The sequence below is a fragment of the Sciurus carolinensis genome, chromosome 6 (genome assembly GCF_902686445.1).
Source record: "Sciurus carolinensis chromosome 6, mSciCar1.2, whole genome shotgun sequence".
NCBI classification, from domain to species: domain Eukaryota; kingdom Metazoa; phylum Chordata; class Mammalia; order Rodentia; family Sciuridae; genus Sciurus; species Sciurus carolinensis.
This window is the reverse complement of record NC_062218.1, coordinates 135,756,089-135,781,881: the sequence shown is the minus strand read 5'-3', so window position 1 is coordinate 135,781,881 and position 25,793 is coordinate 135,756,089. Positions and strand designations below refer to the sequence as shown.

Here is a 25,793-nt window from a genome sequence, read left to right as displayed (position 1 = left end):
GTCATGGCTAATTTTGGTCAATTTCAGCTCTTCATCCAGGAGCAGCTCCCCATTCCTCAGACCTCTGACACTCAACTAGGCAGGTGTTCCTGTGCGACCAGCGTGGGCAAAAAGGACCCTGTCTGGCAAATATTTGGGATCTGTGCTCTGATTGCTGCTGATGATCACAGAAGGCTAAACAAAGAGATAGTAGCCCCTGCCATTCTCTCCCCATTATTAAAGCTCCCCACCCCTCTGCTAAAGTGATTTCCAAGAGACCGGAAATATCAGGGCCTTTGTTCACCCTTCACTTTCCTCTTTTTTCCCTTTGGAGATCAGACGTTGAAGACCAGAATGTTCAAAAGCGACTGTGTATGTGGGGTGATTAGATTCATTATGCGTGACTAGGGAAAGACACAGGCTCAGACAAGATCTGAGAAGACTTTAAAGTTATGTGTCAGGCTGATTGTTGGTCCAGAAGCAGCCTGCAGAAATAAAAACAAAAACCTAAGGCAGGAGGATCCCTTGAGCCCAGGAGTTTGGGGTCAGCCTGGAAAACATAGTAAGACCCCATTTCTTTTCTTTTTTTTTTGGTGCTGGGGATCGAACCCAGGACCTTGTGCTTACAAGGCAAGAACTCTACCGACTAAGCTATCTCCCCAGCCCAAGACCCCATTTCTTAAAGAATTTCTAAAAAAAAAAAATGAAAACAGGATACAGCAGATTCTGAGGAAGGGAGGGAAATATTTTTCCAAAATTACCACATTATTAGAATAAAACATCTAGTTTTTGCAATAAAGTCACAAGGCATAAAAATAAATAGTAAAGTATGGTGTGCCCAAAAGAAAAAGTAAACCAACAGAAACTGTCCCTGAAAAAGACATGAGGACAGATTTACTAACCAAAGATTTTATTTATTTATCTATTTATTTATTTAAATTTTTAAATTTTGCCTTACTGGGGATTGGACCCAGAGTTGCCCTACCACTGAACTACACCCACAGCCCTTTATTTTAATTTTATTTTTTATGTTGAGATGAGGTCTTGCTAAGTCAATCTGTTGGCCTCAAACTTGCAAACCTCCTGCCTCAGCCTCCTGAGTACAGGGGTGGGATTACAGGCATGTGCCACCATGCCTGGCTAGACAAAGACTCTAAACAAATGTCTTAAAGATGCTTAAAGAACTACAGGAGCTAGGTGCAGTAGCGCACGCTTATGATCCCTGTGACTTGGAAAGCTGAGGAAGGAGGATCACAAGTTCAAAGCCAGCCTCAGAGGGCTGGGGAGATAGCTCAGCTGGTAGAGTGTTTGCCTTGCAAGCACAAGGCCCTGAGTTCCATCCCCAGTACCACACACACACACACAAAAAAAAAAAAAAAAAAAGCCAGCCTCAGCAACTTAGGAACTTAGGGAGGTACTAAGGAACTTAGTGAGAACCTGTCTCAAAATAAAATATAAAACGGGCTGAGGATGTGGCTCAGTGGTTAAGCACCCTTGGATTCCATCCCTGGTACAAAAAAAAAAAAAAAAAAAAAAAAAAAAAAACAGGGATAATAGGAACATACCTCAACATTGTAAAAACTATTTATGCTAAGCCCATGGCCAACATCTTTCTGAATGGAGAAAAACTGAAAACATTCCCTTTAAAAAGAGGAACAAGACAGGGATGCCCTTTTTCACCACTTCTATTCAACATCATACTTGAAATACTAGCCAGAGCAATTAGACGGACCAAAGAAATTAAAGGGATACAAATAGGAAAAGAAGAACTCAAGCTGTCACTATTCACTGATGACATGATTCTATATTTAGAGGATCCAAAAAACTCCACCAGAAAACTTCTAGATCTCATAAATGAATTCAGCAAAGTAGCAGGATATAAAATCAACACTCGTAAATCTAAAGCATTTTTACTTATAAGTGATGAAACATCTGAAAGGGAAATGAGGAAAACAACTCTGTTCACAATAGGCTCAAAAAAATAAAATACTTGGGAATCAATCTAACCAAAAAGGTGAAAGAGTTCTGAAATGAAAACTACAAAACATTTAAGGAAGAAATTGAAGAAGACCATAGAAGATGGAAAGATTTCCCGTGTTCTTGGATAGGCAGAATTAATAGCAAAATGGCCATACTTCCAAAGGTGCTATACAGATTTAACACAATTCCAATTAAAATTCCTATGACATTTCTCATAGAAATAGAGAAAGCAATCACAAAATTCATCTGGAAGAACAAAAGACCCAGAAAAGCTAAAGCAATCCTGGGTAGGAAATGTGATGCAGGAAGTATCACTATACTAGACCTTAAACTCTACTATAGAGCAATAGTAACAAAAATGGCATAGTATTGGCACCAAAATAGACAGGTAGACCAATGGTACAGGATAGAAGATACGGAGACATACCCACATAAGTACAGTTATCTCATACTAGACAAAGGTGCCAAAAACTTACAATGGAGAAAAGAAAGCCTGTTCAACATATACTGCTGACAAAACTGGAAATCCATATGCAGTAAAATGAAATTAAACCCCTATCTCTCACCCTGTACAAAACTCAACTCAAAACGGATCAAGGATCTAGGAATTAGACCTGAGACCCTTCACCAAATAGAAGAAAAAGTGGGCCCAAATCTCCATCACGTTGACTTAGGACCAGACTTCCTTAACAAGACCCCCATAGCACAAGAAATAAAAGCAAGAATCAATAAATGAGATAGATAGAGAAAAACTAAAAAGCTTTTTCTCAGCAAAGGAAACAATCAATAATGTGAAAAGAGAGCCTGCAGAGTGGGAGAAAACCTTTTCCACACACTTCAGACAGAGCACTCATCTCTATTTTATAAAGAACTTAAAAAACTTTACATCAAAAATACAAAGAACCCAATCAATAAATGAGCTAAGGAACTGGGCAGACACTTCACAGAAGAAGATACACAGGTGATCAACAAATACATGAAAAAGTGCTCATCATCCCTAGTAACTAGAGAAATGCAAATTAAAATCACCCTAAGATTTCATCTAACTCCAATTAGAATGGCTATTATAATAATAAGTGTTGGTGTGGATGTGGGGAAAAAGGCACACTCATACATTTCTGGTAGAGTTGCAAATTGATGCATCCACTCTGGAAAGCAGTATGGAGGAGATTCCTCAGAAAACTTGGAATGGACCCACCATTTGACCCAGCTGTCCCACTCCTCGGTTTATACCCAAAGGACTTATAGTGATGTAGCTATTTCAATGTTCACAGCAGCTCAATTCACAATAGCTAGATTGTGGAGTCAACCAAGATGCCCTTCAACTGATGAATGGATAAAGAAACTGTGGTATATATACACAATGGAATATTACTCAGTCATAAAGAAGAATAAAATTATGGCATTTACTGGTAAATCGATGAAGCTGGAAAATATCATGCTAACTGAAATAGGCCAAGCCCAAAAAACCAAAGGCCAAATATTTTCTCTGATAAGTGGATGATGATACATAACGAGGGGAGGGTCGATGCAGTGTGGGGAAGAGAAGAATGAAGAAACTTTGGATGGTGTAGAGGAAGAAGGGGTGGGAGGGGGTGGGAGAAGGAAAGATAGTAGAATGAGACAGTATTATCATATGTACGTGTATGATTACATGAATGGTGTGAATCTACATTGTGTACAACCATAGAAATGAAAAGTTGTATCCCATGTGTATACAATGAATCAAAATGCAGTCTGTAAAAATTAAAAAAAAAAATCAGATAATGCCCCCACCCCGCCAAAAAAAGAGAGAGAGAACACCAGAACCCACCTTAAGCAGCAAAATAATTCATGTGCTTATTTTTCTGTACTGGGGATTGAACCCAGGGATGCTCTACCACTGAGCTATGCCCCCAGCCCTTTATGAAATTCTGTATTTGAATGAATATCTATGATTAATTCTTAAACATAGAAAGCATAATTTATTGAGGTATTTACTACTAAAAATATTGATCTGTCATTGGCATATTCTTTGTCATAGTAAGTAGAAAATATTGAATATTTTATAAATAACATAGAGTAATGATAAATATTTCATAATGTGATTTGATAAGACAGATTTGAATCCAAGGTGGTGGTCTGTACCTGTAGTACCAGCTACTCGGGAGGCTGAGGCAGGAGGATTGCTTGGAGCCCTGCCTGAGCATCTCAAAATAAAAAAAGGAAAGAAAAAGAAGTAGGTTTGACTTTATTTTTGAATAACACAAAGATTCTGAGAAAAAATGTATAAAAATATTATCTATGAATTTCAGCCAGTGTGTCTTGGAAACACTGATGATCCCAAAAGATACGGCATTTCCAGCCAAAAGACTCAGCATTATTTACCCTCTGCCATTCCCACTCTTCCAAGGCATGTCCTCCTGCTAAGGACCCATCCTAGGATGAGTTCTGAGTACAAGATGGGATCTGCTTTTGCTTCCTAGTGATTTGTATTAATCAGTGTTCTCCAGGGGAACAGAACCAGCAGATTACATATAATTATAAGGATTATTAAAAAAATTTTTTTTGAGATAGTGCCTTGCTATGTTGCCCAGACTGGCCTCAAACTCCTGGGCTCAAGCGATCCTCCTATCTCAGACTCCTAAGTAGTTGGGACTATGGGTATGTGCCACCTTGCCCTGTCTTAGAGTGGATATATTAGATTGACTCACACGATCACAGGCTGAATTGTCCCATAGTGGTCATCTGTAGGCTGGAAAGCTGGGGAAACCAGCCCATGACCCTGGAAGCCTCAAAATAAGAGGGACCAGTGATGCATCCCAGTTCACCACTGGAGGCCTGGAGCTCTCTGGAGAGCCACTGGTGCAAGTCCATGTTCAAAGGCTGAAGAATCTGGAGTCTTATGTCCAAGGGTGAGGGAAACAGTAGAAAATGCACTCATCAAGAAGGGTTGAGGGGTGGGGCTGTAGCTCAGTGGCAGAGTGCTTGTCTAGCACGTTTGAGGCACTGGGTTTGATCCTCAGCACCACGTCCATCTACAACTTAAAAAAAAAGGGGGGGGGAGGTTGTATGTGTACTCTAGTACTCCAGTGTCCCTCTTCTGCTTTTTCCTTCTCTGTTCCTCAGCCTATTGGATGATACCACCCACACTCAGGGCAGGTCTTTCCCACTAAGTTTACTGGCCCATATGCCAATCACCTCTGAAAATAACCCTCAGACACATCTAGAAGTGTACTTTACCAATTTTCCAGGCATCCCTCAATCCAGTCAAGTTGACAACTGAAATTAACTATCACATGGCTGATACCTCCTACCCGTGCTCTTTGCTCTGGAGGATTCCCTCAAGAGCAATGCATTCTAGATAAAAGGGAAGATGGAAAGGGCAAAGCAATTAACCCTGTACGCCCACTTAACATGGCCAAGGCTCCTGGCTTTAAGAAAAGTGTGCGTAAGAGAGGAAAACAAGAAGCCTTGTGGAACTCCTGAGTCATCAACAGAGAGAGAGATCCCACAGAGTGAGATCTGGGGCCAGTGTCATGTGGAGAAGAGAAATTATCACCTGAGATGCTGCCTGCTGTCCTGGGAAGGCCACACCCATAAGACCCACAGCTGAGGTTTCTACTAACCCTCAAGCAAGAGCTTGGTAGCCGTCCCCTCCAGCAGCTGTCTTGTGGCCATCCTCCGCTACCACCTGTGCCATTTGGGTTCCACTGCCAGCAGTGGCTCCTGTGGAAGTGCCAAGTATCCTGGGGAAACCATCCCCCAGCACCTGGGTCTCCCTGTGGTTGACCTGGGTCACTGGTGGGCCAGCTTCTTTGTCAGGAAGTTCACTCTCTAGTTCACGACTCCAGTGTTAGAATCCCCAGAACCCTCAGAATTTCCCCAGGCCTTCTGCAGCATGGTCACTTACAGCCTGGCTCAGGAAGCTACAAGGTGGCCAGCCCAGCATCCTGACCTGAGCAGCCACCACCAGTCCTGGGCTTCAAGGGGCTCTAGGTCATGCCCCATCACTTCCATAGGCAGGCTGCAGCAGGTGGATTATTTTATATCAGAAGCAAAAACACCAAAAACAAATCAAAAGAGCCTATTCTTCACTATCTCAGCCATGAATGAGCTTTCCTGATATCCCATAAACGTTTGCCTTGTGTCAAGAGGAATATAAAAATGGAGGGGTGGGGGAGAGAGGAGGAGGAGGAGGAGGAGGAGGAACCACAGTCCAGCAGGGCTCAGGTTCAAAGGCTACTTAGGGGTCAGCATCTTGGTGCAGAGTTGCTGCTGCTGAACTATAAAAAGACAAGGTTCTGGACAAGTCTTTGGTGGCCCAGATGTGAGATGTACATACACCATGTGCCAGCCCTGAGATTGGCCCAGTACCACCTCTGTTATCTAACCTCTCAAGAATGTCCCTGGGTGATGGAGGTGAAGAGTCCACAGTGGGTGGGCTGGGAGGCTGCCAAGTCATCCCAGGAGGCCACCCAAGTGCCCCCTTCCCAGGGGGATGAGAGGGAAGGGAATGGCTCCTGGTAGAGAAAAAGATTTGGCAGGTTCTATCCTCTCTTCTACCCAGACCAGTTGAAGTCCCCCTGTACAAACCACAAAGATCCAGCAGGAAAAACCACAAGACAGAGTCAAGAGATGTGGGCACCCACCATGGCCCTCCCCTACTCTTGAGTAGCTTCAGACAGTCAAGTCACTGAACGGCTTTACATGCTTCAGTCCCAGCCTGGGAATCAGACCTACCTTGCTTGATGATCACACAGTTAACCTAGGTGTCCAGGGCAGAGGGTCTGCCCCACACATCCGGCTGCCTCTGCTGTGCAACCCTCCCTAGGCTCCCAGACCTCTCTCCCTTGGTCATGTTGAGACAGCTCTTCCCATATCTGATTGCATCCTCCTCACCATCGTGAGAGCTACCTTTTCATTTACTCCACGTGATGGAGTCATGACGCTATCTGGTTAAGATATCTTTGGAAGATTAAAGAGCAACCCCAGGCCTCCAACCTGGTTCTGTCTGTCTATGAAAACCATAACACCAAACCACAGGAAAGACAGACTCTGATTGCAGATATACCCTCCAATAGAACAGGATGTAGAGGGACTGGAGGTATAGCTCAGAGGTAGAGTGCTTACCTAGCATATGTGAGGCCCTGGGTTTGGTCCTCAGACCCCCCAAAAACAAGCAAATGAAAAAAAAAAAAAACACTGAAGAGGAGGATCCAGTTTTTAGTGCTAGAGTTGTAATTTGTAAATACACGTTATGAAAAAGTTTGTTCTGAGGGTTGAGGGTGTAGCTCAGTGGTAGAATGCTTTCCCAGCTTGTGAGAGTGAAGCCATGAGTTCAATTCCCAATACAAAAAAAAAAAAAAAAAAAAAGTCGACCGTTCTGGGGTAGGTGCTTGGCAAGTGTTGTCCTGCAGGGGGCGCCATCAACTCAGTAAACCACAACAGGGTTGGGTGGGAAGCAGCAGGGGTTTTCACAACCCAGTTGAGTTCCAAATGCTGAGGTGTTATTTGCTGTGTATCTACTTATTAAAATGTTTGCTTTGCTATAAGCTGTATTAGATAACTTAAGCAAGTAACACTTTTCTTTAAAATAATGAAAATACTTGTCTCCTGTAATGCACACACAATCGTTTCAGAAATATATCACCAAACCACATCTATAACAAACCTACTATGCAAAGATCAGAACTTCTGGGCAGTTTTTTTTGTTGTTGTTGTTTTGTTTTTTGTTTTTGCCTTAAAAATGTCCTGTTGGAGCTGGGTGTAGCTCAGTAGCAGAGTGCTTCCTTAGCAAGCCCCCAGGTTCTAGGTTCAATCATAAAAGAAGCATCCCCCATCAAGTAAGAGAAGTGAATTCAAAATTAGAAGGAACTCTCTTATTTGTGGGGAACATGTTCCAAGACTTCTAATAGATGCCTGAAAATGTAGAGTAATGAACCCTACATGTACTGTTTTTTTCCCTATACATACATACCTCTATGATAAAGTGTAAACTAAGCCAGCTGCAGTGGCACATAACTGCACATCATCCCAGTGTCTCAGGAGGCTGAGGCAGGAGGATCATGAGTTCAAAGCCAGTCTCGGCAACTTATTGAGTCTCTCAGCAATTTAGCAAGGCTCTGTCTCAAAATTAAAAAAAAAAAAAAGTGTTGGGGGTGTGCTCAGTGGTTAGGAATGCCTGGTACAAAAAGTAAAACAAAAAAAAAAAACCCATTGGGCTTGATGTTGTATGTAGGTCAGTGGTAGAGCACTTGCCTAGCATGCTCAAGGCCCTGGGTTAGATCCCCAGCACAGAAAGAAAGAAAGAAAAAAAGTTAAAACTATATCAGAAGGTAAACTCAGAGAGTTTCTCTTCCTTTTCCATCTTGGAAGTGTCACGGGAGAAGAGATGTCATGGGGAAGGGTCTGAGGAATTCCTAGAGGAGGAGGAACTCTTAATTCAGGGCCAGCAGGGTTCTTGGCATATGGGACAGGACCACATTGTCAGCACCAGCCAGACAAAGGCATTAGACTGAGGTTTATTTAGTAAGGTAGATACACATTCAAGTGAGAACAGGGGCTGTCTTGAGAGTTAGAAGCCCTGACTTGGGCCAGGGGACCAATATTTATAGAAGAGCTGTATCAAGGGCCAGACTGGAGGTGGATCCAGAGTGGAGACGTACAATTTCCTGCCAGTATTCCCTGTACTTGTGTATTTCCCTCATTTTACAAGGTTGTGTTGCTCAAGATTTACAACTATACATTCTACATCTCCATGGCTTGTGAGCATTTCCTTTAAGATTCAGTATTGCTCTCTTTATCCTAAATCCCTATCTCAGAAGCACATTTATAGCAGCTGCTGCCTCCAGGAGCCCTCCTAGGTGCACTGCTCAGGACTCCAGCCTGTGCCTCTCAGAGTCCTCAGCCATACAGGTGCTTGTCCAGTATCAGGTGGGGTCATCAGGGCCCCTGGAGGTCATCCAACATGCCTCTCCCTCTTACAGATGGAAATTGAGACCTCAGACTTCTAGCGACTAGGGCAGGACCAGAACCCAGGCTTTGAGCCCTAGGTCCATCCAGAAACCTTTAGGCCTCTTAGGAGTGAGAGTGTAGCAGTGGTCCACTTTATGCTTTGAATATGGTCATTGTTGCTCTGCCACTACAACTTATTTATATATGGTACCTGGGATTGAACTCAGGGGCACTCAACCCCTAAACCACATCCCCAGCCCTACTTTGTATTTTATTTAGAGACAGGGTCTCACTGAGTTGCTTAGTACCTCGCTTTTGCTGAGGCTGGCTTTGAACTAGAGATCCTCCTGCCTCAGCCTCCCAAGCATCTGGGATTACAGGCATGCGCCACGGGGCCTGGCACCTCCACTTTTTTTTTTTTTTTTTTTTTGCGGTGCTGGGGATTGAACTCAGGGCCTTATGCTTGTGAGGCAATTTTTTTTTTTTTCATGGACATGTTTCTTCTCTTCCTCTCCCCCTGCTCCTCCCTAATCTCAGGGGAAACAGGATTACCTTTCTTCCCCATCCGAGGCAGTGTTATCTGTCCTCGAGTACACACCCACCATAGGACAAATGGGGATGGAGGAACACGGAAATGATTATCTCTCAAATTAACAAGTGAATTATAACTCCAACAGAGAACATGTGGAATGTAGCCTTTGAGATACCTCTTGAAAAGTCCTTTGTTCCTGCTGATGGACAGAATCACAGCCTTTGGGACAAGAGTTCCCTGTGTTTCTCCTTTGGTAGCAAAGCAATAAACCTTCTTTTTCCTTTTTCTCAATCCATTGGATTGTCCTTGTTTTGGGATTGGCCCTGGGGACGAAGGCCAAGCTTTTGGCAACACTAGGTCTGAATTCCATCCTACCCGTTTTATTCTGGTGAAGTCACATAACCTCTCCTGGCCTCTGCTTCCACATCTGTAAAATGGAACTAATGAGCTCCACTTCTCAGGATTGTGAAAGGATCAGATGAGGCAATGTCTGAGAAAGCTCTCAGTAAACTGGGAAGAGAAGCTTTAAGAATAATGACAGTTGCCACAGGAGGAAATTCCAGAACAGCCACCGGATTGCTAGAGTCAAGGGCCGGTGTTTCTATCTTTGATTAGACCCAGAATGTTCATAAATGTTCAACAAATAATTCTACACCAAACATCATGCAGTTTCTGCAAAGATGAAGTCCTAGCCCTCAAAGTAAAGGTAATAGAGTATGTTCAGAAGGTCTAAACTTCTCCACTGGTCCCCTCCGCTTTGCCCCCAGACACTCCATGTAGGTGAACCCTTCTCACCCTTGCCAGGCCTTCAGAATTCCTTCTCCACTGTCCACTCCCTCTCCCTGTTTCCTGCATGATCCACCTTCCTGCAACACTTCATTCACTCATTCATTGATATATCACACCATCACTTAGTCAGTTATTACCAGGTGTGTTCTGGAAACAAAACAGACCAAAGTCCTGCACTCCTGCCTGAAATCCCAGAGACTTGGGAGGCTAAGGATGGAGGATTACAAATTTGAGGTCTGCCTCAGCAACTTAGTGAGACCCTGTCTTAAAAACTAAAAAGGGTTGGGGAAGTGACTCACTGGTAGAGTGTCCCTAGGTTCGATCTTGGCCTTTAGGAAAGTTTGAGGTTGTCTTTGCACACTTTCACCCCTTTCCTGCTTTCTCAGGAAGGAAGGCTCCCTTGGTCTCCAGGGGGGGTCACCCCAACACACTAGGCGCCTTTGGCTGATTTTCAGTCTGGAAACTTCTAAGTTAGAGGCAGCTGAAAGTCTTCCCCATGGGAAAATACAGGGGAGAAAAGGCAGTGTCTTTTCTGCATCCACCTCAAGGTTGATGGCTGAGGACCCCTAAACAGAAGGCAGATTAACAAGCGAACACTGGAAATGAAGACCCAGTGAAAACTCTGTGCATTCTTACACTAAGTTTGATGAAGAAGGGGTCAGTTGTGGAGAAATGTGATTGGAGGATAAAAGGGTGTGATCTAATGGCGGTAAGCTGAGGGAGGAGGTTGGTTCAGATTCTTCTCTGTGTCCCTGTGTCTTCAGAGATAAGGACATTCCTTTTCTCCAGGTGTAGGGAGACCCCTCTGCAATGGGGTTTTACTGTCACGGGAGAAGAGACTTCTCTGAAGGGTCCAAGGAGTTCCCAGAGGAAGGGGGAACTTAACTAAGAACAAGTGGGGTTCTTGGCATAAGTGACAGAAAAGAATTTCAGCATGAGCCTGATAAAAGCATACACGGAGGAGCAGCCCTGACTTGAGCTAAAGGTCCAATATTTATAGAAAGGCTGTATCAGGGGCTGGACTGGAGGTGGATCCGGGGTGGAGCTGCATAATTTCCCGCGTTTTCCTGTGCTGACGTATTTCCCTCATTTTACAAGGGCACAGGCCCCAAAGGGCATGTTGCTCAAGATTTACAGCTGTGTTGTCTGCATCTCAATGGCTTGTGGGCATTTCCTTTAAGATTCAGTATTCCTCTCTCTTTATCCTAAATTCCTATCTCAGTATAACCTACTTACAAGGATGTCAGAAAATTCTTTGGTGGCTTCTTTAGGGGAAAAGGTGGAAGAAAGTCAGAGAAGCCTTTCTGTTTGTGCCCTTTTCTCAAATGCCATGGAGCCATATTTTGGGACAGTGTGTCTCAGCCATACCACCCTGAATGTACCTGATCTCCTCTAAACCCCTGTTGGGGAACCTGTTCTCAACAGCCCAGGTCAGGGACCCCTCACTCCCGTGACAGACTCTTAACACTCGCCTGAGGTCTCCCAAAGGTCATTTTCCTTGTTTCCCCAGCATCTGCACAGCGGATGCTCAGCAATGGCGTGTGTGTGCATGCATGCATTCTGAGAGGAGCCCGTTAGGAACAGAAATGGTTCTGTGGTTTGCCAGAGTAGGGAAGCAGGGAGCATATTCCACTGGGGAGATAACAGAAATGACATCCTGCAGGATGTACATGTGGCCTGGTCCGGGATGAATGAGTCAGCTGTGACCACAGGAAGGAGACTCACCTGCTGGGCTGCTATAGTTTGGATCTGGAATGTCATTCAAAGGCTCCTGTATTACATGCTTGGTCCTCAGCCTGTGGAGTTATTGGGAAGTAGTGGAACATTTAGAAGTTAGACCATTAGGGACATGGTTTAGAACGGGATATTGGGACCCTGCTCCCTCCTCTCTCTCTTTGCTTCCCAGATGCCATTAGGTGAAGAGTCCTCCTCTGTCATGTAATCTCACTATGACGTACTGCCACAAGCCTCTAGCAATAGGACCAAAAAACCATGGACTGCAACCTCTGAAACCATGAACCAAAATAAACCTTTCCTCCTTCTAAGTTGATTACCTCAGGTATTTTGTCACAACTGAAAGCTGGTTAACACATGGGCAAGGGAGCAGAGGGGCCAGTTGTGGCAGAGACAGGGAGGCCAGACCCATGAGATTTGCTAAGAAGTCATTCAGTTGGTCCCAGGGTGTGGAGAAGAAAGTGAGAAAGGAAAAGGAAGAGGGAGAGAAAGTGGCAGAGAGTAGGTGTCACCTGAGCAGGAAAAGTCTTTAATGCCAAGCTGGGGAATCTGACCCCAGTCACTCAGGGGTCAGAAGTTCATACCCAGCAAGGGCAGGTTATGGTAGATGCTTGAGGCCCCATAGACAGAAATGATGAACCAAGGGGAAGACCAGGCTTGGAGCAGCCACAGCTTCACATTGTTTTATTTTATTTATTTTATTTTTGGTGCTGGGAATATTTTTTTAAACAGTTTTTAGTCATAGATGGAAACAATACCTTTTTGATTTTACTTATTTATTTTTATGTGGTGCTAAGGAACAAACCCAGTGCCTCACACATGCTAGGGGAGTGCTGTACCACTGAGCCACAACCTGGTGCTGGGAATTTATCCTAGGGATGCTTTGTCACTGAGTCACATCTTTTTTGGGTGGGCGGGGGGGGGGGGACCAGGGATTGAACCAATGGGTGCTTTACTACTGAGCTACAATCCTCAGCCCTTTTTATTTTTGATTTTTTTTGGGGGGGGGGGGGCGGTTACCAGAGATTGAACCCAGAGGTGCTCAGCCTCTGAGTCACATCCCTAGCCTTTTTTTTTTTTTGAAACCAGTTCTCACTAAGTTGCTTAGGGCCTCGTTAAATTACAACTTTGAAATTGTGATCCTCCTGCCTCAGCCTCCCAAACTGCTGGGATTACATGTGTTTGTCACCATGCTTGGCTTCATGCTGTATTAAAGAAAAGCCCCAAATTCAGTCTTTATAGTCATATTTCCTTAGTAAAAATAAAACAAGATTTCGGGCCTTCAGTTGCAACTGCTGGGGGCAGTTTTAAGTGGCCAGATCAGAGATATGCATTGGTTTAATGATAATGCTGGTGAGTGGTAAGGAAAATGGCCTGGGAAGGGCCAGAACAGGAGGAGCCAGACCCCAGGGAGGGGGCTGCAGTTTCTAGGTGAGCAGGAGAATGGGTGGGGATGAAAAGGAGGGGAGAGCAGGGAAGGGGTAAGAGTGCCAGACAAAATATACAACATTCCGTTAAATTGGAATTTCAGGTAAACAACACATTTTTTCAGTATTAAACAGTATTATACAGTATTTTACAGTATTTAAACAATATGGAAAAATAATCAGAGGCTGAACATGGTGTTGCACACCTGTATTCCCAGCAACTCAGGAAAACTGAAGCGGGAGGATCACAAGTTGGAAGCCAGCTTGAGCAACTTAGTGATATCCTGTCTCAAAAAAATAAATAAATAAATAAAAATTGCTGGGGATGTAGGTCAGTGGTAAAGCAGCCCTCCCTGCGTTCAAAAAAACAGTACTGGGGGGAAAAAAAAGAAATAATAATTGGAGGCTGGGCGTGGTTCCTAACGCCTTAATGCTAGTGACTTGGGAAGTTGGAGGATCCCAACTCAAGGCCAGACTGAGCAATTTAGCCGACCTTGTCTCAGTGGTAGAGGGCTCCTGAGTTCAATCCCTGGTATGGGAGGAGGAGGGTGAATTGTTTATTTGAAATTGCAATTTGTATTTATTAAATCCGGCCACCCCATGGAGAAATCATGGGCTATGGAATTGAGAACATCTGAAATAGATCTGAATAGGTGGGCAGTGGGGGTTTATAAACATCAGGGGTGGGATGCAGGACAGGGCAGCAATGCCTCTCCAGGGTAGCTGCTGGGTCAGCTGGGCTCTCCTGATTTCCCCAAGAAATGCATAAAAATGTTCCCCATTCCACCCAACACCACAAAATAAAAACCACCATAGCAGACTCTGCACTGGGTAAAAATGTCTGATTGCCTTAAAAATGCCAGAAAAGCTAATTCCTTTTGACAAAACTTAGATCTGCAAAACATGATCCAGGAGATTGGGCTTGGTAAAAATCATGGTTGCAAAAGGAAATTAAAACTGACTGATGAAATCCATTTTGGAGGGCAAGGGAGAGGGGATGGTAATGGGAAAGATAGTAGATAAATGGAATAAAACTTTACTGTGTTCATATGTAAACACACGACCAGTGTAACTCCATATCATGAATAACCAAAAGAATGGGAAGTTATACTCCATGTATGTACGATATGTCAAAATATATTCTACTGTCATGTAAAACTAAAAAGAACAAATTAAAAAAAAAGAAAATCAATTTTAAAAAAGAAATCCATTTTGTTTAAAAGTTAGATTGAGGTCTGGGGTTTAGCTCAGTGGTAGAGGGCTGGCCTAGCATGCAAAGGCCCTAGGTTCTATCCCCAGCACCCACAAATAAATAAATATTAGATTGAATAAAATTAAAATTGAAAAAAGTATATCTATGGAATACATTTGGCAAAATTAAATTTAAATACAAAAGCAAATGATTTGACAAAGCTGTACTTAAATTTTTATGAAGGAATTAATTTGCTTTTATGAAACATTTCAAAAATGCTTTATTGACAAATTAATATTGGCATAAGTTCTTTTTTTTTTTTTTTTTTTTTGGTGGTGTTGGGGATTGAACGCGGAGCCTTGTGCAGGCAAGGCATGCACTCTATGCACTCTACCAACTGAGCTATATCCACAGCTTTGGTAAAAGTTCTAATTAAAATATTTCTATTCAAGCTGGTTGTGGTGGCACACAACTGTCATTCCAGCAATTTGGGTGTCTGAGGCAGGAGGACTGCAAGTTTGAGACCAGTGGGGGCAACTTAGCAAGACCCTGTCTCAAAATGAAATATAGGGGCTGGAGTTGTGGCTTAGTGGCAGAATGCTTGCCTTGCATGTGTGAGGCACTGGGTTCGATTCTTGGCACCACATATAAATGAATGAATTAAGTAAAGGTCTATCAACATCTTAAAAAATGAAACATAAAAAAGGGATGGTGATGGTGATGTGGCCCAGTGATAAAGTGCCCCTGGGTTCAAGCCCAGGCTATATCTCAGTGGTAGAGCACTTGCCTCGCATGTGTGAGGTACTGGGTTCAATCCTCAGCACCACATAAAAAAAATAAAGGTAGTGTGTCCCTCTAGGACTAAAAAATATTTTAAAAAATAAGTGCTCCTGGGTTCAATTCCCAGCATACACATACAAAAAGAGTCAGAGTCAACCTAGGGAGGAATTGTTATGCAAAGGTTTATGAGAGGACAGAATTCCAAAGAAGTGACCCCGGAAGCTTTAGTAACTACAAAGAAGTGATTAACAGGCCAAGATCTCTTCTGGTGACTTTCTATGACTAGAGACAAAAATTAAAGAGTCCAGGCCTGCAGAGAGTTGGGAACTGATAAGAAAACTCCCACGCCAGACTCAGCCCCCAAATGACTGTGCCCCAGGAGTAAAAGTGAACTGAAAATAAACTAGCCCTTACTTGAAAGTAGTCAAGGCTTTGAGTCATCTAGGTGCTCTAGAAAACATCACGCCCCAAGTATGAACTAAGATGATCTCAGTTTGTCAATCCCTCCAGGCACCTGGAAAATGAAATAGAAAACTCTCTTCAGTGAATGACAAAATCACCGTCTCAAATTATTCCTACAGATAATTTCACAAACACAATATTTAACACACAAAAATAACCAGATGCAAGAGGAAGTAAGATTCCTTGAGCTAAAACCACCGAAATAACAGTTAACAGAAACAGAGCCAGAGGAACTCCAGACTGTAAAACAAATCTGTGTTCAAGAAACCAGGGCTGGTGCTGGCATGACTGTAATCCCAACAGCTCGGAAGGCTGAGGCAGGATGATTGTCTTAGCAATTTAGCAATTCCCTAAACAACTCGGCAAGACCCTGTCTCTAAATAAAAAATAAAAAGGGTTGGGGATGTGGCTCAGTGGTTGAGCAACCCTGGGTTCAATCCCTGACACACATACACACACACAAAAAGAAAGAAAGAAAGAAAAAAAAGAAGAAGAAATGAACCAGGGCTAGTGATGTAGCTCGGTGGTAGAACCCTTGCCTAGTATGTTCAACCAGTTTGATTCCCCAACACACACACACACACACACACACACACACACTCACACACCAAAGAAAGAGAGGGAGAGAGAGAGAGAGAGAGAAAGAGAAAGAGAGAGAGAGAGAGAGAAGAAGGGAAGGAATTAAATGTCAAAATTGAGAGTTGCAACAGAGAATGGGAGACTCTATAAAATTATATTGCATGTGTAAAAAGGGAATAAATAGGAAGTCTATGAAAATCCAAACTAAAGCTGGGCATGGTCATGCAGTCCTATAATCCCAGCTACTCAGAAGCAAAGGCAGGAGGATAACAAGTTCAGGCCAGCCTGAGGAATTTCATGGACCCAAAATTTCATGGTCTCAAAATTTTAAAAATAAATAAATAAAAAGGGCTGGGGACGTAGCTCAGTGTAGAGCATGTCTGGGTTCACTCCCTAGTACCACAATCAATCAAACAATGGAACTAGAATTATAAACCCATGGAATCATTTAATAGGTTTTGTTCTGTTGTTATTGCAGTATTGGGGGTAGAATCTAGGGATGCTCTACCACTAAGCTACATCCTGAGTCCTTTTTATTTTTTATTTTGATACAGAGTCTTGCTTCATTTCCCAGGCTGGCCTAGAATTTGTAATCTTCCTGCCTTGGCCTCCTGAGTCAATGGGATTACAGGTGTGTGCCACCAAAGCTGGCTGATTTAACAGATTCAGCAGGGCTAAAGAAGGAACTGGAGAAGTGGAAGATGGCTCAGAAGAAATGATCCAGAAAGAAGTATGGAAAGACAAAAGGATGTGAAATGCAAAAGAAGAGTTTACATATGTTTAAATTGTAGTTCCAGAAGAGGAGAGAAATGAGAACAAAGGCAATGGTTTAAAAGATAATGGTTGAGAATTTTCCAGAATGGTTGGAAGATATCTGTTTATAGATTTGAGAAGTCAAATTTCTCAGAAGGAGAATAAAGAAAGAAACACGCCAGCATGGTGAAAACATAGAAAATCAGAGACAAAAAAAAACCAATCTTATCCCTCTGGGATTGTGGCTCAGTGATAGACCACTTGCCTAGCATGTGTGAGGCACTGGGTTCGAGTCTCAGCACAGCATACAAATAAATAAATAAAGGTTCATTGACAACTAATAAAAATATTTAAAAAAAGAATTATCAAAGAAGACAGAGGAAAACAACAGATAATAATGCTAGTTACTTACTTCTTATCTCTCAGCCCAGACTCCTGCAACCTGTTCAGTGCTACAGGGGCTAGGGTCTGCAGACCACCTTTTCCAGAACCCCTTGCCAGCTGACTGCCTGTTAGGTTTTGCCCATGGGAGGCACTAAAGGGAGATTAACTGGAGGGAGAAAGGAATTCCTTCCTGTCTCTACATCCTGTTGGCTTCACTTCAAGGGTTCCCAGCTTCTTTCAGTTCTCCCAGCACCAGCCTAACAAGGGGAGAGCCCACGTTGGTAGGGACTTGCTTGCAGCCCAGCCCCCTAGGATCCTCCAAGATCCTAGGTCCTGTTAGCCCTCGCTCTCCCCTTTCATCCTCCCAAGCCTAGGGGTGGCAGCTGCTTCCTGTAATTACTAATATATGGGTAACTTCAGCACCTTTTCTGGCTCTTTCAGCTTTCCAGCATCTGTGTAAACAACCCACCTTTGTGGATATCTCTGTTGTTTGAAAAAACTAACGTGGTTCATAATTTCCTGAGTTTTGTAAAAAAAAATAATATACAACTCTTCAAAGGACCACAGTGTGGTAGATTGTATTCTTGTTCCCAATTACTTGGTGCCAATGCCTGTGGGACATAAGTTAGATCTGTAAAACCTGATCCCACTCTGCTGACATCAGGCTTGGCTAATAACAAGTGAGGGTAAGTGATGTCTGCTGCCAAAAAGCTTTAAGAATAGTCATAGGATTTTGCAGTTGCTCCTTTTCCCCTCTGCCAGGAGATGGTCCCAGGTAGGAGCCATGGCCATCGGCACAGGACGTGAAAAATGAGCCTGAAATAAACATTTGTTGTTGCAAGCCAAGGAGATTTAGGATGTTAGATGAGCAACATGAAACCCTACAGATTCACAGAATTGGAGTAAGTCCGATTTCTCAACAGCAAAAATGGAAGCCAGTAGATAGCTAGGTCATAGTTTAAATGGACAGCAATTACTGTCCAAAAAAAAAAAAAAAAAAAAAGATGAGTGAAGTGGCGTGTATAACCCCAAGTACTCAGGAGGTTGGAGCAGAAGGATTGAAAGTTTGAACCCAAGGCTGGGGATATAGCTCAGTTCGTAGACTGCCTGCCTGTCAAGCGCAAGGCCCTGGGTTCAATCCCCAGCACTGCAAAGAATAAAAAAAATAAAAAATAATAATAATAATAAAAGAAAGTTTGAACATAGCATGGACAACTCAGCAAGACCCTCTCTCAAAATAAAAACAAAAAGGGCTGGGGAACTAAGATGATCTCAGTATAATGAGTCGTAGAGTGTCCCTGGGTTGAATCCCCAGTACCATGATAGACATCTAGATAGATATATTTTTTTTTTGCGGTACTGGGGATCGAACCCCGGGCCTCGTGCTTTGCAAGGCAAGCACTCTACCGACTGAGCTATCTCCCCAGCCCTAGATAGATATTTTAAAAATAAAAGACACATAAAACAAGGAACTGCAAAAATTAAAAGGATGTGAAATAGAGCCAGGTATGGTGGCACGTGCCTGAAATCCCAGCGACTTGGGAGGCTGAGGAAGGAGGATTTGTTTGGTTTGTTTTATTTTGTTTTTGTTTGGGGTGCTGGGAATTGAATTCTGGGCCTACACACGTGCTACAACTCCAGCTCAGGAGGACTATAACTTTGAGGAGAACCTCAGCAACTTGGGAAGGCTCTAAGTAACTTAGTGAGACCCTGCCTCTAAATCAAACAACAGGCTAAGGATGTAGTTCAGTGGTTAAGCACCCCAGGTTCAATTCCCAGTACCTCCCCCCAAAAAAGATGTGAAATAATGTACCACATAGACATTAACCATTAGCCAAATGAATACTTTTGCAGCTAATTATCAGAAAAAAAGAACTTCAAGTTTAAAAAGCACATATGAGACAAAGCAGGTCATAATAATAAATGTTCTAGTCCCTAAGACATAGCATTTCCAATTTGTCATTACCTATTAACGTGGTCTTAAAATGTAAGTAAGTGAAATTTTCTGTATGTCCCCATATTAGAATACTCAGGAAACAAGTCAGTTGAAAGTCTTAAGCAGAGAAGAAACATGATCAGATTCAAGTTTTAGAGGCACCTGAGCTTCCATATAGAGAGAATGGACTAGGTGTGGAGGTGAAGCAAGTGGCAAGTTAACTGGTCTGTTTTTTTGTAGTCCTGGAGATTGAACCCAGGGAACCTCTACTCCTGAGCCACATCCTCAACCCTTTTTATTTTAAACTTTGAGACAGGGTCTCTCTAAGTTGCTGAGGCTGGCCTTAAATGTCAGTTCCTCTTGCCTCAGCCTCCAAAGCCACTGAGATTACCGGTGTGTGCCATTGCACTGGGCAGGTTAGCTGGCTGTTGTAGGAAGCAGGAAGCCTGGTGAAGGAGGGTGGTGGTGCACCCTGGGGCTGCAGAGGTGCAGAGAAGGTGTTAGATGTGAGACATAGTTGGACACTCCTCTACAGGACTTGCTAATGGATTGGATGGGAGGGTTACCAGATGAAGTAAGGAAAGAAACTGAGGCTGCCCCCCAGCTGTGGGTGCCATGGATAGTGACAGCATGTCATCACTGAGGAAGGACAGGTGTGAAGGGGGATGTTGAGCATTCTGTTTATTAATGGAGAACCTTAGTGAACACCCAAGTGGGGATGGCCAACACGTTGCCTTTGTTGACTAAGAAAGTGAACTCGCTTCTCCAGGGGGGCAGATACAGTGAAATTCAGTATTGAGTTTTAGACTATTCTGCTGAACGGCATTCAATGGGGAAGCATGGGTTTCCCTGTAGCTCCCATTGCTCTGGGTGTGTTCCCATGTGGCTCACAGGCTGGCTGGCAGGAGTCACATCCCTCACCTCTCACCCCCGCATTGTCCCTTCCGCTGCCTGCATGGCTCTATCTCCCTTTCTCTTTTCTCACAGGACACTTTGTAGTCCCCTCGTTGTCCTGGTCTGTCTAATTTTATTACCTCTTCTAGCTTGAACACTTGCATTATCAGATGGGTCAGTCAGAAAACAGAGGGGCTCCTCATTTATGTTCAAACAAACCAGCATTTACCATCTGCATACATCTCCATCTTTTCTCTCACCTCTCTACCATTTGTGGCTGAAATAGTGTCACTGCCATCACCTGTAACCACCATCCCGTCTCATGCCGGGCCATTGAGAACCTGTTGTGTTCTGGCACTGTGTTGGTCCCTACGCGCACATGCACACACAGACACACACACAAACACACACACACACACACACACACACAGAGTTTCATGGATTCCTCATAACCCTGTGAGTTAGAACTTGTTTCAGTCAGCTTTTTCTAAAAGACCCGACCAGAACAATTGCAGAGGAGGAAAAATTTATTTGGGGGCTCATGGTTTCAAAGGTCTCAGTTCATAGACAGCCAGCTGGCTCCATTCCTCAGGGCTTGAGGTGAGGCAGAACAACATGGTGGAAGAATGTGGCAGAGGGAAGCAGCTCACATGATGATCAGAAAGCAGAGAGACTTCACTCACCATATAAAAAATATACCCTGCAAAGCCATGCCCCCAATGCCCACCTCCTCCAGTCACACCCTACCAACCTTCAGTTACCACTCAGTTAATCCCTATCAGGGGACTAATTCACTGATTGGTTAAGCCTTTCACAACCCAATCATTTCTCTTCTGAACCTTCTTGCACTGTCTCACTGAGCTGTTGGAGGACACCTACATCCAAATCATAACAGAACTCACCACCCCATTTTAGAAGTGAGTAAACTGAGGCCAAGGATCACATGCCATATATAAATTTCACAGCTGGAATCTGAATGCAGAACAAACCGATTTAAGAGTTTTGATCTTTTCACTTTACCTTACCCTTCCCACTCCATATTCTTACCCCATAATTTAGGTTCCAGTATTTACCTGTGTTTTCTTTCAGGACTCAAGTGAAGACCAGGGACTGAAATCTCCTCAGATTCAGGGAACTCTTAACTAAACTATCCAGTTATGAATGACCTCTGGAAGGATAAGGGCAAGGAACTGGGAAAGAACAGAGAGCAACTTGGAAAAGACTGATGTATTAGCTTTTTGTTACTATGACAAAATACCTGAGGCAGGTTTCTTTAAAGAGATTTATTTAGCTCACAGTTTTGGCATTTCTGAAAGTCCAAACAGCATGATGCAGATTGTTATAAGAACCCCTCTTGATTACTTCAGTGAGAGCCTGTTTCTATATCTGTGGCTTCTCTACTTATAAAACTATCAGGAGTGGGACAGGGTGGCACACACTTGTAATCCCAGTGACTCCAGAAGCTGAGGAAGGAGGATGGCAAGTTTGAGGCCAGCTTCAGCAACTTAGTGGGACCCTCAACAACTTGGCAAGACCCTGTCTCACAATAAAAAATAAAAATGACTGGGGATGTAACTTAGTGGTAAATACCCCTGGGTTCAAACCCCACTACACAAAAAACAGAAAATTAAAGAAAAAAACAAAGCCACCAGGATTCAATCATGGGGGCTCCACCTTAATCACCTAATTCAATCTAATCACCTCCAAAAGTGCCATTTCTAAACAGCATAGACAGATCAAGTTTCCACTTTCTTAATATCATTAACTAAATAAAAACTTTGGGGATTAAACTCCTGTATGCGTTTGGAAGTAGGGTGGACCAACCATATTGAAACTATGACAACTGTCATTTCTTATGCTGGGGAGTGGCCCAAACCACTGCAATTTAGAGGTAACCCTTAGAAGGAACCAGTCCAGACTGACTGGGCAGACTGAACCTCCAAGTTTCTACAGATGATCTCTGGGTTCCTGGGCAGGGCAGTAGGTGGATCAGTGAGGTCCATATGGATCAGAAGTATTGTCTCCCCAAGTGTATTCTCCTGTACTTAGGGGCCCCTGCTCAGGGGTTTGATAAAATGATATGTTATTATGATGCTTGTCAAGGCATGAGAAGGCAGAACCACAAACGGCAGCAAAGTAATGACAGAGGAGCCCCTTTCACCAGGTAGGGCTGCCCTGCCCCGGGCTCACACTCCCAGCATGAGAAACTTTCATCTGAAACAGGCTCTCTCAGCTCCACTGGAGTGGCAGACCTCAGGGACACCCAAGTTGTGGATAGATGGTATCCAGTCCTTCCTCCCCAGGTTTCCTTCTCCCCAACACTAAAGGGCATAATTTGGTTGTTTTTAATTTTTAAAAAATTGAGTTTCCCCTATAACTGTACATATGAATGGGGTACAGTGTGATATTCCGATCATGTGTACAGTGAGTAATGATCGGGTGATTGGTATATCCATCACTTTGAACAATCATCATTTCTTTGTCTTGGGAACACTTAAAATCCTCTTTACTAGCTATTTTGAAATATGCAGTTAAGCCAAGTGTGGTAAAATGCATCTGTAGTGCCACCTACTTGGAAGGCTGAGGCGGGAGGATCACTGGAGCCCTGGAATCTAAGGTCAGCCTGGTCAACATAGGAGACCTCATGTCAAAAACAAAACAAAACAAAACCTTTGAAGTATGCAAATTAATGTTGTGAAACAGAGTTATCCTACTGTGCTAGAAAATATTAGAATATTCCTATCTAAAGATGGGTGTGGTGGCACATGCTTGTAATCCCAGCGGGCTTGGGAGGCTGAGGCAGGAGGATCACAAGTTCAAAGCCAGTCTCAGCAACTTAGCAAGACCCTGTCTCAAAAATAAAAAAATAAAATAAAATAAAATAATTATTCCTATCCAACTGTACCCCGTACAGGTTAACTATTCTCCCCTTCTCACTCCCTCCCCCAACACCCTCTCCAGCCTCTGGTAACCAGTGTTGTACTTTTCATTGTATGAGATCAATGTTTTTAGCTTCCACCTAAGTAAGAACATGCAGTACTTGTCTTTCTATGCCTTACTTATTTTACTTAACATAATATCCTCCAAGCTCATCCATGTGGCTACAAATGACAGGATTTTATTCTTTTTTTGTGTGTCTAAATAATACTGCCATATACATATATAGTTCACTTTTCTTTATCCACTCTTCTGTCAATGATTTTGTAATTTTAATTGTATTTTTATTGAGTTAAAAAAACATTAATGTACAACATACAGAAAAGTACTCAAAACATAAATATACATAAACCTACAGCTCACTGAGTTATCACAAACTGAATGCACCCATGTAATCAGTCCCCAGGACAAGTTCCCATAAACACTTCTTGTGCATGGCTGCTGGGAATGTAAATTGGTATGTTTAAGAAGGTGAATTTAGCCATCACTACCCATTAGATCCTTATAAGTGTGTCAACCATCACTACCCATTAGATCCTTACAAGTGTGTGAACTGATGCAGGAACAAAGTTTTTCTTTGTGCTGTTGTTTATTACAGCACAAAAGAGCGGAAACAAAAATGAAACAAAAAATAAGATTGGAAATGATCCAGGCTGGGCACTGTGGTGCACACCTGTAATCCTAGTTATTCAGGAAGCTGAGGTAGGAGAATCACAAGTTCAGGTTTGAGGCCAGTCTTAGCCCCTAGTGAAACTGTCTCAAGATAGAAAATAAAAAAGGCTGGAGATATAGCTCAATGGTACAGCATTCCTGGATTCAATCCCAGTACCACAAAAAAGAAAAAAAAAAATCCAAATTTCCATCATAATGAGACTGAATCAACAATAAATTATGGTGGGTCCATATAGTAGAATACTACATAGCAGACCCAAAGAAAAAAGAAGGAAAAAAGTTCTCTAGGGACCAATACTACCTTCAGTTTTTAAAAATTATTTATTTGGTGCTGGGGATTAAATCCAGGGCACTACTGAGCTATGCCTCCAGTCCCTTAAGAATTTTTTTTTTTTAATTAAAAAATAATGCTGGGTGTGGTGGTCAAGTCTATAATTCTAGCAACTTGGAAGGCTGAGGCTCTAAGCAACTCACTGAGACCATGTCTCAAAATAAAAAGGGCTGGGGATGTGGATCAGGGATAAAAGAGTCCCTGGGTTCAGTCTGAGTATCCTGCGCCCACCGAATAAAATAAAATAATTAAAAAATAATAATGGCGTATATTTATGGGGTGCAGTGTACACTGTAGAAAAATTAAATCAAGCTAATTAACATATTTGTCACCTCACCAATTTATCAGTTTTCGTGGTGATAATGTTAAAAATTTATTATTTTATCAATTTCAAAATATAAATTAACATGATCATGCAATGCAATAGATCACTAAATCTTATTCCTGCAGTCTAAATGAAACTTCATATCTTTTGATCAACATCTCCACTTTCTTCATCTCTTCCCTCCCACCAGCCTCTGATAAATATCTTTCTATTGTTTCTATGAGATCCATTTTTTTTTAGATCCTATATATAAGTGAGACCAGACAGTATTCATGTTTGTGTGTATATGTGCATGTGTGCATGTGTGTGTTGCTACAGATTTAATCCAGGGCTTCATGTATGGTAGGCAAGCACTCTACCACTGAGCTACAACCCAGCCTAGTATTTGTATTTCTGCGCCTGGTTTATTTCACTTAATGTAATGTCCTCCAGTTCCATTCACATTGTGACTAATGACAGAATTTCTTTTTTTTAAGGTTGCATTGTATTCCATTGGACACATATACTTTATTTTTGATTGATGGATATGTAGTTTGTTTCCATATCTTGGTTATTATGAATTGTGTTGAACTAAATATGTAAATGCAGGCATCTCTTTGACATACTAGTTTAAATATCCTTGGACATCTAGGCATGGTTTTATATACTTGTAATCCCAGCAGCTCGGGAGGCTGCAGCAGGATCACAAGTTCACAGTCAGCTTCAGCAACTTAGTGAGGCTCTCAGCAACTTGATGAGAACCCATCTCAGTATAAAAAAAATAAGGGGCTGGGGTTGTGTCTCAGTGGTAGAGTGCTTGTCTAGCATGTGTGAGGCACTGGGTAAACAAATAAAATAAAGGTCCATTGACAATTTAAAAATATTAAGAAAATAAAAAATAAAAAAATAAATAAAAAAGGACTGTGGATGTAGCTCAGTGGTTAAGCATCCCTGGGTTCAATCCCCAGTACCCACCTCCCCCCAAAAATCCCTTGGATGTATACCCAGAAGTAGGAACTGCTGGATCATATGCCAGTTCTATCAATCTCCAATATATTTTTTTGTGGTGCTGGGGATTGAACCCAGGGCCTTATGCATGCAAGGCAAGCACTCTACCAATTAAGCTATATCCCCAACCCTCCAAGATATTCTGATGAGAAATAGAAACAAGCTATAGATATCCTGTCCATGG

The 25,793-nt window shown here is 42.7% G+C and overlaps 1 long non-coding RNA gene across 6 annotated transcripts in view; it reads right to left on the bottom strand.

Annotated features, from left to right (window-relative positions):
• The window catches only part of LOC124986702 (uncharacterized), a 35,840-nt gene that overhangs the window by 1,845 nt on the left and 8,202 nt on the right, over nucleotides 1–25,793 (bottom strand). For 3 of the 6 annotated variants that reach the window (XR_007109067.1, XR_007109065.1, XR_007109068.1), the window contains 5 exons: nucleotides 22,930–22,998; nucleotides 21,431–21,547; nucleotides 15,764–15,863; nucleotides 11,942–12,012; nucleotides 7,919–8,063 (listed from right to left, as the gene is read on the bottom strand). This is a non-coding gene — a long non-coding RNA (uncharacterized LOC124986702). The remainder of the gene's footprint in view (nucleotides 1–7,918; nucleotides 8,064–11,941; nucleotides 12,013–15,763; nucleotides 15,864–21,430; nucleotides 21,548–22,929; nucleotides 22,999–25,793) is intronic. The other 3 variants (XR_007109066.1, XR_007109070.1, XR_007109069.1) reach the window with 2 other exon arrangements.